This window comes from Hakea prostrata, chromosome 10 (assembly GCF_041222555.1).
Source record: "Hakea prostrata isolate BN-2017 chromosome 10, UWA_Hpros_2, whole genome shotgun sequence".
NCBI lineage: Eukaryota > Viridiplantae > Streptophyta > Magnoliopsida > Proteales > Proteaceae > Hakea > Hakea prostrata.
In genome coordinates this window covers 32,990,985-33,004,322 of record NC_142609.1, presented here as the reverse complement: position 1 = coordinate 33,004,322, position 13,338 = coordinate 32,990,985, and the positions used below count along the sequence as shown (strand labels likewise).

The window sequence follows — 13,338 nt, the reverse complement described above, 5'->3', positions numbered from 1 at the left end:
TTATGAATACATCCTAGTTGACATTGAGTCTGTCATCTTGAAGCAAACAATGGACATAAATGATCCTACTCTGGTGACTCACACCACTATTATCATTCTAAAAGCTATAACACCTGAAGAATGGGGTACAACACCACTTTGGTGTCGGACTTTCTCCAACCCCGAATATCAACCCAACCAATACCATTATTTTGATTACATTGATGCATGGTTGCATGCATTCTTCTATCAAAATAAAGCAAATCGCCATTCTTGGTTCCTTTGCTTTTCGCACAAACTCCCTATCAACACAACATTTCCATACTGGTTCAACCAATGGTGGGCAACTATGGGACCCTTTGAAGCAATTCTACCAAGTTCTGTGGTAGAAGCCTTCACTATCTTTTTCTAGCATATAGCGTCTTGCCCAACAACACCGGACCTGCTCAGGTTCTTTGTCCATTCCAAACTTGCATGGATAATGTATTGGGATTATTTGATTGCTGAACAAACTAGTATAGCCTCCAAAATTGCACCTGACAATGAATGGACAATACCGTGTCTTGCACGGTCTTATCATATCAAATGGTGGGATAGTTGCGACATATCCAAATGCAACACTCCGGCCCTCATCAAGTCCTTAACAGGCCTTGAACCAATACCAACTATTTCTCAAGCCTCATCTACCAACAACAGAAAAGCCAATCTCTTGGCTAAACACGCTCTACTTGAAGCCCAAATTGCGGCCCTTGACAAAGAGGATGAAGACGAAGAATATGAACAATCCATCAGTGATTCTTTGATGCACCATCGCCATATTGGACAACATGTTGAGGATCCACTGGATGACGAAGATGATCTTCTCGTCGAGTTTGTGGCTTCCTCCCCCTTTGTTTGTGTTACTAGCAAACACGGGTGAGGCCGTGGACATCCCAGGAATACTACCAATATCATCGACAAAGACAAAAGGCCTTCTGCCAATTAGCCAATCCTTCCAGCTCCCAGGATGTGAAGTTGGGAAACTGTTAGCCATAACAGCATCAAAGAATGGTCTGTAAGCCGTGACGGTAATATCGGCACCCTTTTACCTAGGGTAAAATATGGGTTACTATTACTATTCCGGCCCTGAATAGTTTGATGTGTCCTATCAGTAAAAGGGCAACTAGTTCATCATTCTGGTTTAAGAATGGTTCAGCCAATATCTGGCTTGGTCAAATAGAATAAACCAATCCAGCCCAAATCCGGTTCAACCAAATTGAGTTAATCACTTTGAATCAAACCAATAGGCATAACAATGTTTGTGACACATGGAATGCCCTAGAATGATTCATCATCAATCAATTCTGTATCCAACGGTGCAAAACAAATATTTGCATCCTACGGTGCAAAGCAAATACTACCTCAAATGCAATATCAAGGGTCAAGATTCAAGTTTCCAATCTGACAGACAAGATTAAAGGTTCCAGACAAGATACTATTCATAAATAGAAATCTTATCCCAACCTTATCTTATCCTTATCTTATGTTTGAAGATTACAAGGAAATAATCTAGAACCTCAATCAAGATTACATGGAATCCAACAGACATCCTTAATCAACAAGGATTCTCCTTCCACTATAAATGAGAGTGCTCTCAAGAATGAGAGGGAGTTGGTTTTTTGTAAGAATACAGAGCTTAGAGGAGTGCTTCTCTAGGAATAGGTTGGTTTCATCCCTTCGTCTCTGTATCATCTTCTTCTATGTTTATAACAATGTCTTATATCATTCCGGTGATTTATATATATTATTTCTGTTGAGATTGTATGTACTTAATTAGATACAGTTGAAAACTCAAATGTAAACATAATAGGATTTTGGACTGTATATATATGTTTATGAGTCCAACTGTCAAACAACTTGTATGTTTTCATCCTTGAAATGTCCAGTTTAGAATTGTTTTTAGTGGCTATAAACAGGTTGATAAAGAGATAAACTATCACGTGCCACTAGTTGGATGTCTATAATGTGGGCCCCACAAGCTTGTGAAAACTTGGGTCATGGCAAGATCTCCTAATTCAACAGTATTGATGCATTAAACCATGACAAAAGCTGACAAACTAAATTTTAAAATTCCATCAAATTCAATTCATTATTTTTTTTAATGTTAAAAATCAATTCATTACTTTTTTTTTGTAGAAAAAATCAATTCATTACTTAATATTAAAGATATTTCTAGGAAATCATCTGCAACTCTAGCTGCCATTCATCCTCGAGCTTATGTGCCTAGGGTTTCTCATTAGAAGCCTATAACATGTAAAACCGCCTAGGGTTTCTTCTCAAAACTAGTAAAATCCAAGTTGCCACCAACTCAGGACTCTTATCCTATCTGAAGATGCACATGAAGGTGACAAAGACTCTACCTTATCCAAAGTAGTGTTGGAAGCTAATCATAATTCTTGTAGAACCCTAGTCAATATTTTATTTAGTCTTAAACTCTTATTCAATACTTCATGTAAATCCAAATTCTACAAGAGTTGTAATACATGAACTCCTCAACATCTCAACTACCAAAGTCCTAGCCCATTGATGAACAATGAATATGATCCTATGAATTCTCTATAAAACAACATGTAACATCTCATTTGAACATTGTTGAAATGTCTAGAACTCTCTCGTGGATGTAGGTTGCATTATTCAACCGAACCACATAAATCCTTGTTTTGTTCTCTCTTCTTCTCTAACTCAAATGAATTCTCCACTATGGTATTAGAGCACTAGGTTATAACCCCACCCCCAAAGTAACAAGTGACTATGAAACCAAATAGCAATCACCGAGTAGATTGTCTATCAAGGAAGAAGTCATAAAAGCATTGCAAAGATGAGCCAGTGAAATCTAAGAGAGAAGCTCAACTCTCAATCCTAAAGGTCCCATCACCCAAATGCGCTTATTCCATCCAAAAGAAATAAAAATTTGTAATATTGTGTTGCTCTCTTCACAAGAGCTACATAAAATACAAGTTGGTTGAATTGTAGTCCACTGAGATAGGGTGTCATTAACTAGCTAGAATTGTTGCATGTAGAACATGCAAAAAAAAAAGTCGAATTTAGGATGAAGAATTAATTTCCAAAAAGATTCCACCAAGTAGAAAATCTATCATTAATAGTAGAGTGTGTTAAACAATGCTCTTTATACAAGTTTGATGGTAAAAACTCTTGAACAAGAGATGGTTGATTTCCAAACATCAAAAGAAAATTGAAGATTGAAAGAAAGTAGAGACTGTGCCACGTGTAATGGAAAACAACTCAAAACTACAAGATTCGGATTTACTCGTCCTCCCACTACATCTGCAACATTGGCTCTGCTTGGTTGAAAAATTGTAATAAAATTTTCTTAGTTTATGATCCTAGGTAACTTGAACCCAGGTATCAAACCAAAAAAATTATCTTTGTTCCATTTCCAAGACATTTGATAACCGTTTGTGCAAAGAATAGATAAAATAATCCACATGATGTTCCTAGTCAAAGAAATCTTGTGTAAATTAATCATTTATCCTGTGAGATTAGCAAAGAGATAATCTAAATCAAATATTGTTAGCACTGAAGGATTGAAAAGATAGAAAAAGAAAAAAACAATTGAAATTCCTAAACTTACAAACGTAAGAATGGAATGAAGACAAACCTTGCTTGAATTATTTAGGTCCTTCATTGCCTTTATTTTTGTTTTTTATTTTTTACAATCGAAAAACTAGAAGGTTAGATAGTAAGATTCACCCCCCCCCCCCAATTGTTCATTGAGTTATAATTGATATAAAATTATTTATTTTTTAAAAAAGGATCAGAAAATTAAAATTAAAATACATACACTAAGGAACCATAGACACTCATCCCTACAATAGCAATTGCCCCACATACACTCACACTCACCAATTCCATAAAAATATTAAAAGAAAACAATACACAAAGTATCCATACCTTGCACCTAAAGCCTCAACCTTGAGAGCTAAAGCATCCCAACACAAGTCCTTCATCACATGTTCAGGCCACTCCCCTAAAGGAGAGGAAGTCTAAACCTTTGTTGCTAATTTTGCATAAAATTCAGTGATGGGATTCGCCTCCTTGTAACAGTGGGTAATATTCCAATAATTCTGCTCCACATAAGCTTTAAATCCATACTAGAGCTGTAATGCAAACCAAGGAATTTAAAGCTCTTCAAACCACAACTTCTCAATCCCAAGAGACCAAGCAGCAGCAACCCTTTCATCAAACCCATAAATTTTGCCTCTAAGCTTTTCTTAACACCCAAGTACCAACTGAAAAAGGTCATCACTGTGGAACTAGAGTCCCGAATCATCCCTCCCATGCGTGCATGCCCCGAAAACCCTAGAGAAAAACCATCATTATTAAGCTTACACCAGCCCACATCAGGCCGTTTCGAACCACATCCTTAGGCACAGCAATAAATTAGGCTTCACCTTAACACATAATGCAACCATAGACACCACATCCAAGTCATATCTCCCCAACTCCCACACAACACTGTAGGTGTCCAGCCGAAGATCCAATAGAATCAATTTAAACACCCACTCTGCCACCTTCCCTACTCCATCATGCCTTCTAGTGTTTCTCTCCATCCAAATGAAGTAGGGAATCAAAACAAAGCCCTTCATCCATACTCCGACAAGGGAGGATATAGATAGTAATCAATGCTTGGAAGTCATGTCTCTTTTTTTTTTTTTTTTTTTTTTAATTATTATTACTTTCTTAATACCAAAAGGTTACGTTACGAAAGTTCTATTTCTTTATGGTACATCAAGTTAAGATATTATCATACCAGCTTTAATAGTAATAGGTTGAAATTTTGTCTGTCTTTTTCCCTTTGATTATCTTTTCAAAACTAATATGAGTCTGAATTTTGGTAAAGCTTCATTGTTTGATTGGGAATCTCATTTCCAACTTAGTAAGATATTTTTCTATATTAGAGTTGCTAGGCTTGGGCTAGGATCATGGACAAGTCCAATTTGGGATAGGAACAGGACTAGACAGGGACAAGGCCAGGGCCAACCTGTCCCGTCCTACCAAATCACGGACAATAAGGGAGAGATAAGGACGGGCTTGGCTTGTTTTGGCTCAGGGTCAGGGATAAGGATCTTAGGCCATGAATCAGGGTTTAGGGCAGGAATAGGCTCACCTATGAGCATTTAGGGAAGGGATTGGGTTTCAAAAAGCTCATCTCAGCGCGCCCTTGTTGCATCCCTAACCCAAGCAATACATGTAGATTCAATATGCATACAAGGACTATGAAAGAAACGAAGATAATGATATGAGTGAATGTAACATGAGAGGATGGGGAGTATGTGAGGCTTGAGTTTGGAATGGCAAAAAGCAATCAAAGAATGTTCTTCTATCTACTCATGTTTCATAGTGGAAGTTAGATCTCTCTCCACTGGGGCCCTGTCACTTTGCCTCTATCGTACATCTCTCTTTTTCCTAATCATGTTGATATTGTTCTCACTTGTCTTACTTTGTACAGACGAAGTCGAAAAAACAATTAAATTCCAGCCCCAACGATTGAGATCTTAGCTTGGTAGCACTGGTAAGAATTTGCTTCTTATCTCTTGTATTGAAATTACTATTTCATCATACAATAAGTGTATATAACGACGATTTCTAAAAATAGTATGACACGAAATTATCCCTGTTAAGAGGATATAGACATGAAACCAACTTAACAAGTTACTTCTTTCACCTTGTTTATCAAGGGATTCGGCTGAACCCCAAACATGGAACTGCAAGTTAACCACTCCCCACTATAAAAGAAAACCTAGAGAATAATTGAAACCAAAAAAAAAAGGAAAAACCGAAGATAAAAATGGGAAAGATAATCATGAGGAAAGATTTGAAATTGAAACAATGGGCATTATGTGCATTGTTCTTACTAGCGAAGAAGTGGCGTAGCTGGTGTCTTCAACGTGATAAACTATGGTGCAATAGCCGATGGCAAGACGGATATCGCAGTTAAGCTGATCTCGGCTTGGACAAGCATCATGTAAATCAAGTGAGCCAATTAACACAAGTACTCATACCCAAAGGGACATATCTCTTAGGTCCAAGTGATGTTGGGAAATTGCAAGAGTCCTTCAATTGGGTTAAAAATTGATGGAGTCGTACAAGCTCCACCTGATCCTGCTGTTTTCAATGGTGATTGGATTGCTTTTCTGTACGTTAAAAGCTTGACCATTCACGGTGGAGGAATAATTGATGGTCGAGGTCAATAGGCTTGGACAAACAACAGATGTGCCGAAAATCCTAATTGCAAGCCGTTCCCTGCTGTGAGTTTTTCTTACTTATGGAGGTGTACTAAATTCTATTATTTCACAAACAAAAAGATAATTTTCTACCATGTTAATGTCTGCAGAATATAAAACTCAACTATGTCGACAATGCTTGGATTCGAGACATAACCTCACGAAACAGCAAATATTTCCACATTGGTATTTTCCAAAGCTCTAACGTGCACATCGAACACGTCGCGCTATCGGCACCACCAAACAGTCTTAACACTGATGGCATCCACATATCAAACTCGGCGGGGATCAACATTACCAACGCCAGAATTTCAACCGGTGATGATTGCGTCTCCATTGGCCCCGGCGCTCAAAACATACATGTCACCAAGGTGATATGTGGACCAGGACATGGCATCAGTGTGGGAAGCCTCGGCAAAACGAATGGTAGAGAGGAAGCATGGTGTCTCTGTGAGTAATTGTACCTTCGTCAACACTCAAAATGGGGTAAGGATCAAAACCTGGCCTTCTTCACCGGCTAGTGGTGTTGCTTCTGGTATTGTCTTCGAGGATCTCATCATGGTGAATGTCTACAATCCAATAATCTTGGATCAACAATACTGCCCGCATTACCACTGCAACAAACAGGTACGGAAATGTGAATTACGAAGCCTCTTTTCTTAAAATTTATTTGACTTTTATCATTCCAAATTAGCAATGACATTTTTTTTGATAGATTTGAAAAATTTCTTGCAATTCTCCTTTTTAACTCATTTGATAATCTCTTCTTATGTAGACTCCTTCGCATATTAAGATCATCAACACCAAGTTTAACATGATAAGGGGAACAACACCATATCAACCTGCAGTGATTATCGCATGTAGCAGTGAACAACCATGTGAGAACTTGGAGATTGGAGACATAAACTTGCGGTACACTGGAACCGGAGCAGCTGAGGCTGAGTGTTCAAACGTGAAACCTATTTTTCTTGGCCGGCAAATCCCACCTATCCATTGTACTTAACCATCTTAGTGAAACAAATAGTGAGACTACTTAGGTTGCAATGATATAAAATAAAAGTGTCAATGTATACATCCATGACACCTTGGTGGTGCAGCACTGTTGTGCTTGAGGTTCACCTTCTTGCAGTAAACAATAACTTGGAATTTGGCAGATATGTTATGTGTACATGGGTTCAGATTAGCCTAGAATCCGGCAGATTGTTCGACAATTGATAGCAGCACTCAATCGCAAAATGGTTTCTTGCCTTGGGCATGTACTTGAGATACTCTATGTGTCTTCATCTGGAGAATTTCTAGTTGATACCATCGTGTGAACGTTTCGTTATAGAAAAACAAAAAAGTTTGTCCAGTCCGAACAATTCTTGATATGTGACAGCCGGATACAAGAGAGCAAATTTGTAGAACCATAGAAAATCCAATGTGATAACTATTATAAATTGGTATTTGTTATAAAATTAGGAGAAGATATCATTTGATGGATATGACAAATCCAGCAGAAGCAGAAGAAATGATGCGGAATATTCTTTAAAATTAAGGGAAAATGTAAAAATTAAAAATTATACGCAACAAGTTGCAACTTTCACTTATCAAAAGGCAAAATAAGGCAAAGAAACTTCTATGTCATATCAAAACCCATAACGCATGAATTTGGTATGTTAGAAGTCGATTTCAAGCCAATATTGAACGAAGAAGAAACTTTTCTAGATAGATTAATAAGAAATTAGAAAGAAAAAATAAAACAACACCACGTCATACAGATGAAACTAGATCTAATGTATGGGACCACATCCGTATCAATAAGGTGCCATGATTAAATGAAACCCAAGTAGATATGTGATGGCCCCGCATCTTTTTATATTATTGTGGGAATGTTTCAATCCTTTAGATTATTAAAGGATCATGGTGGTTGGATCATGTGTCAATGGTTTAACCAATTGGTTTGAGTGTAATTAAATGATAGCTCAAACAGATTTAGATTCCAATAAGTATTTTGGTCGAGGTTTGACATTGCTTGTGGGTCCCACAACGGTAAAATTAAAATCAACTTCGATCTTGTCAATTTAAAATCAATACCCCACAATGAAGCTTGCCGGACTGGCAAAGCTTCAACCGTGAGAACGTCCTGTACCTCAATTCCCCGACGAAGCCAGAAAAGCATATGACCCTTGTGATCCCTTGCAATTCCTCCATAGCCCGCAACTCTTCGATCTTTAAAAAGGGAACCATCAACATTCAATTTAGTATGGGAAGGAATAGGGACTACCCATTTGATGATATTGCTAGTGTTGTATGTCTACTCTTTCATGGAGTACTGGCCAAAGAACTGAAGGCCTTTCCAAATTTTAAAAGATTACCTGTGAAGGAGAGGGGTTCTCATTTGAATCAAATTGGCTGGTATAGGCTTTTCATAATAACCATAATGCTGTTAAAGTGGCATTCACTTGTTCAATAGCTACCCTGTCGTGCCATTGATTCACCAGTTGTATTACCTTCTCCACCAAGGACCCGCTTGAAGACGTGAAGGGGAGTTGTAAAGCATCCATACTAACTTTGCAAATGGGCACTGTACGAAAATATGATCTGGTGTCGTTTGCTTCTCCCCACAGTGTAGGCAGAAATTGGAACAAGAGCATCCTCATTGATTTAATAGGGAAGTTGTTGGGAACTTTTTATGTAGGACTTTCCAGAGAAAATGGATGACTCTTGGGTGGAGGGGCAGTTTCTAGAATCTCTTCCAAGTGATAGCAGTTGGATCCGAGTAGGGTGATTTAATTGTGGCTAGCGTGTATGCTAATCTAACTGAGAACACTCCCGGTATTGTCCCGTGCCAGATCAATCGGTCATTCTGAGCTGAAACTGGTAAGGGTATTGCAAGCATCTTTTTGACCATATCTGAAGGCCACCACTTTTGCAAATTATCTCTATTCCAACAGTGAGTGCGAGGATCAATGAATTGCGCCACTTTTCTTGGAGAAAGCAAAGCAAAAGGATAACAACCTACGTTAGGAGCTGTATTTGGGATCCAACTATCTGTCCACGGATTGATCAGCTGCCCATCTCCAACTTGCCACAAAATTCCTTTTTTTATTAAATCTCGGCCCATCAGAATAGATTCCAACCCCATGAATCAATATGAGAAGGGGAGACCTGCAAAAAAGAAGAATTGCAGCAATATTTCTTCAACATTAACTGGCCCCCATAGCGATTGAGGATTTAGGAGTGAATCTCATGCCTTCCAAGACAGAAGAGCTAGGTTAAAAGCAAAGAGATTGAGAATGCTTAGGCCACCTTAAGATTTGGGAGAGCATATAGTATTCCAGTCAATGGTGTGCACCTGTTGTTTATCTCCATTGGACCAAAGGAATGATCTTAATTTGTTTTCCATAGTATGTATTATTGAATATACCAATCGAAAACAAGACATATAATGTAAGGGTAGAGCTGTAAGAGTCGACTGAATTAAGACGGCCTTTCTCGGAGATGCCAGATACTTGGTTTTCCAACCCTGTAGTTGCTTATTAACTCAATCAAGGAGAGTATCACAATGTTTGCGCTTCATTTTACTTGGAAAGAGCGAAATTCTCAAATATATATCCTCCATCATAGTCGGAGAGATGTGGAATTGTGATGACAACTCTCTTTTCATAGCAGCAGAGGTGTTTGGACTATAGTGAGCTCTTGTTTTTCTCAAATTCAATTTTTGACCAGAAAGATCACAGTATTGTTGAATTACTTGTGCAAAGTTTTGGCTTCCTTCTTTGATGCATGTCCAAACAAAATAGATACAGTTGAAAACTTAAATGTAAACATAATAGGACTTTGGACTGTATATATATATATATGTGTGTGTGTGTGTGTGTGTGTGTGTGTGTGTGTGTGTGTGAAACACATGCTTGGTTTTGTCCTGTGTTTGTTTAACTTGTTTTTAGGGGCTAAACTATCAAATAGCTTGTATGTTTTTGTCCTTGGAAATGTTCAGTTTAGCATTGTTTTTAATGGCTATAAACATGTTGATGAAGAGATGAACTGTCATGTGCCCCTGGTTGAATGTCCGTAATGTGGGCCCCACCAAGCCTGTGAATACCAGGGTCATGACAAGATCCCGATTCAACAAAATTGATGCATTAAACCAAGACAAATGCTGACATATTATATTTTAAAATTCCATCAAATTCAATTCATTATATTTTTTAATGTTAAAAATCAATTCATTACTTTTTTTTTGGGTAGAAAAAATTAGTGAATTACTTAATATTAAGGATATTTCTAGGAAATCATCTTCAACTCTAGCTGCCACTCATCCTCGGGCTAATGCGCCTAAGGTTTCTCATCAGAATCCTACAACCAATAAAACCACCTGGGGTTTCTTCTCAGAACTAGTAAAATCCAAGTTTCCACCAACTCTGAAGCACAAAAAAATAACAAGGACTCTACCCTATCTAAAGATGCACATGAAAGTGACAAAGACTCTACCTTATCCAAAGTAGTGTTTGAAGCTAATCATAATTCTTGTAGAACCCTAATCAATATTTTATTTAGTCTTAAACTCTTATTCAGTATTTCATGTAAATCCAAATTCTACAAGACTTATAATACAGGAACTCCTCAACATCTCAACTACCAGAGTCCTAGCGGACTGAAGAACAATGACTATGATCCTATGAATTCTCTATAAAACAGCATGTAACATCTCATTTGAACATTGTGGAAATGTCTAGAACTCTCTCGTGGATGTAGGTTGCATTATTCAACCGAACCACATAAATCCTTGTTTTGTTCTCTCTTCTTCTCTAACTCAAATGAATTCTCCAATATGGTATTAGAGCACTAGGTTATATCCCAACCCCCAAAGTAACAAGAGACTATGAAACCAAATAGCAATCATCGAGTAGATTGTCTATCAAGGAAGAAGACATAAAAGCATTGCAAAGACGAACCAGTGAAATCTAAGAGAGAAGCTCAACTCTCAATCCTAAAGGTCCCATCACCCAAATGCGCTTATTCCATCCAAAAGAAATAAAAATTTGTAATATTGCATTGCTCTCTGCACAAGAGCTACATAAAATACAAGTTGGTTGAATTGTAGTCCACTAAGATAGGGTGTCATTAACTAGAATTGTTGCATGTAGAACATGCAAAAAAACAAGTCGAATTTAGGATGAAGAATTAATTTCCGAAAAGATTCCACCAAGTAGAAAATCTGTCATTAATAGTAGAATGTGTTAAACAATGCTCTTTATACAAGTTTGATGGTAAAAACTCTTGAACAAGAGATGGTTGATTTCCAAACATCAAAAGAAGATTGAAGATTGAAAGATAGTAGAAAATGCGCCACATGTAATGGAAAACAACTCAGATCTACAAGATTCGAATTTGCTCGTCCTCCCCCCACATCTGCAGCATTCGCTCTACTTGGTTGAAAAATTGGAATCAAATTCTCTTAATTTATGATCCTAGTAACTTGAACCAAGGTATCAAACTAAAAAATTATCTTTGTTCCATTTCCAAGACATTTGATAACCATCTGTGCAAAGAATAGTTAAAATAATCCGCAAGATGTTCCTAGTCAAAGAATTCTTGGGCAAATTAATCATTTGTCCTTTGAGATCAGTAAAGAGATCATCTAAATCAAATTTTGTTAGCACTGAAGTATTGAAAAGATAGAGGATGGAAAAATTAAACAATTGAAATTCCTAAACTTACAAACGTAAGAATGGAAAGAAGACAAGTTGTGCTTGAATTATGTAGTCCTTCATTGCTTCTTCTTCTTCTTCTTCTTCTTTATTTTTGTTTTTTATTTTTACATTAAAAAAAGTAGAAGGTTGGATAGTAAGATTCCCCCCCCCCCCACCACCACCACCCCCAATTGTTCATTGAGGTATAATTGATATAAAATTTATCAAGGATATAATTTATTTATTTTTTTAGTAAAGGATCAGACTTCCATTAGTAAATTAAGAATGAAATAATACACTTAGGAACCACAAACACTCATCCCTGCAATAGCAATTGCCCCACATACACTCACCCTCACCAATACTCACCAATTCCATAAAATTGTTCAAAGAAACAATACACAAAGTATCCATGTGAAATCCCCCGGATTTCTACCCCTTTAACCCATGGTTTTAAGACCAAGAACCTGGGCCTTGACTCGGTGAAAATTGTGGACCATTTAAGTCGAGCCCTAAGGTTTAAAAATGGACCTAGTGTTGGTGGATGACCCTCGTAATAACTCAACAACTCTCCTAGAGTTTAAATGAAGAGAGAAGATAAATCACAATGATGTAAATAGGGTGATATTTAAATGACCATAGATTGATGTCAGAGAATCTGATTGATGCAAATAAGGTATCAAATCGAAGGTCATCGAAAGACCTTTCAAACGAGCCAAAAATCACTAAAATCGGAGTCTGTTTGAGAGTGCAACCATGGGCCGGAAGATTGGGCCGTTTGGGTGAACCAACCCCCCCACCCAATTTTCTGTTTCGGGGCAAAAATGGAAATTCGGATTTTTGAACCCTATTTATGTTTTATCTCATCCGTAAACGCATTTTTGGAGGCTAGAAAGAGGCGGAGGCTTTGGACAAAAGGAGAAACGAAAGAGAGGAGCAATTTTCATTCTTCCGAAGGTGTCTGTGATCCGAATCTTCGCAAAATTATTAGGAAATGTTAGTTTTCTTTAACCCTTCTCTTTAATCATAGTTGGTGAGAGTTTCTCTTCTCTTCTTTCGTGGGGATCTATGAAAAGGAATAATGATAGGTATTATACAAACTTATCTTTTCTTATATTAATGTGTCCCTTGAGTATGGGAGTAATGGTAAGATCCCATGCTAAGGTTTACGCATTTTTACCCTCTGGGTCACCCACGAGTGATTTATGAGAGCCAAATTTGGGGCTTTTTGAGATGTGTCAAATTTAATCAAATTGAAGGTACCCGTAGGATCCTTTTTCTGCCAATTAGTTTTCCCCAAAGTTTCGTTTCATTTAGACTTCGATTCGGTGGCGAATTAGAGATCATTCACTAGTAAGGTTGGGAACTACAATTTTGTAAAGTAGGGGTAAGGATTT

The 13,338-nt window shown here is 37.5% G+C and overlaps 1 pseudogene; it reads left to right on the top strand.

Annotated features, from left to right (window-relative positions):
- Positions 1 to 460: 460 nt before the first annotated feature.
- On the top strand, positions 461 to 10,323 carry LOC149002538 (exopolygalacturonase-like; annotated as a pseudogene).
- Positions 10,324 to 13,338: the final 3,015 nt, after the last annotated feature.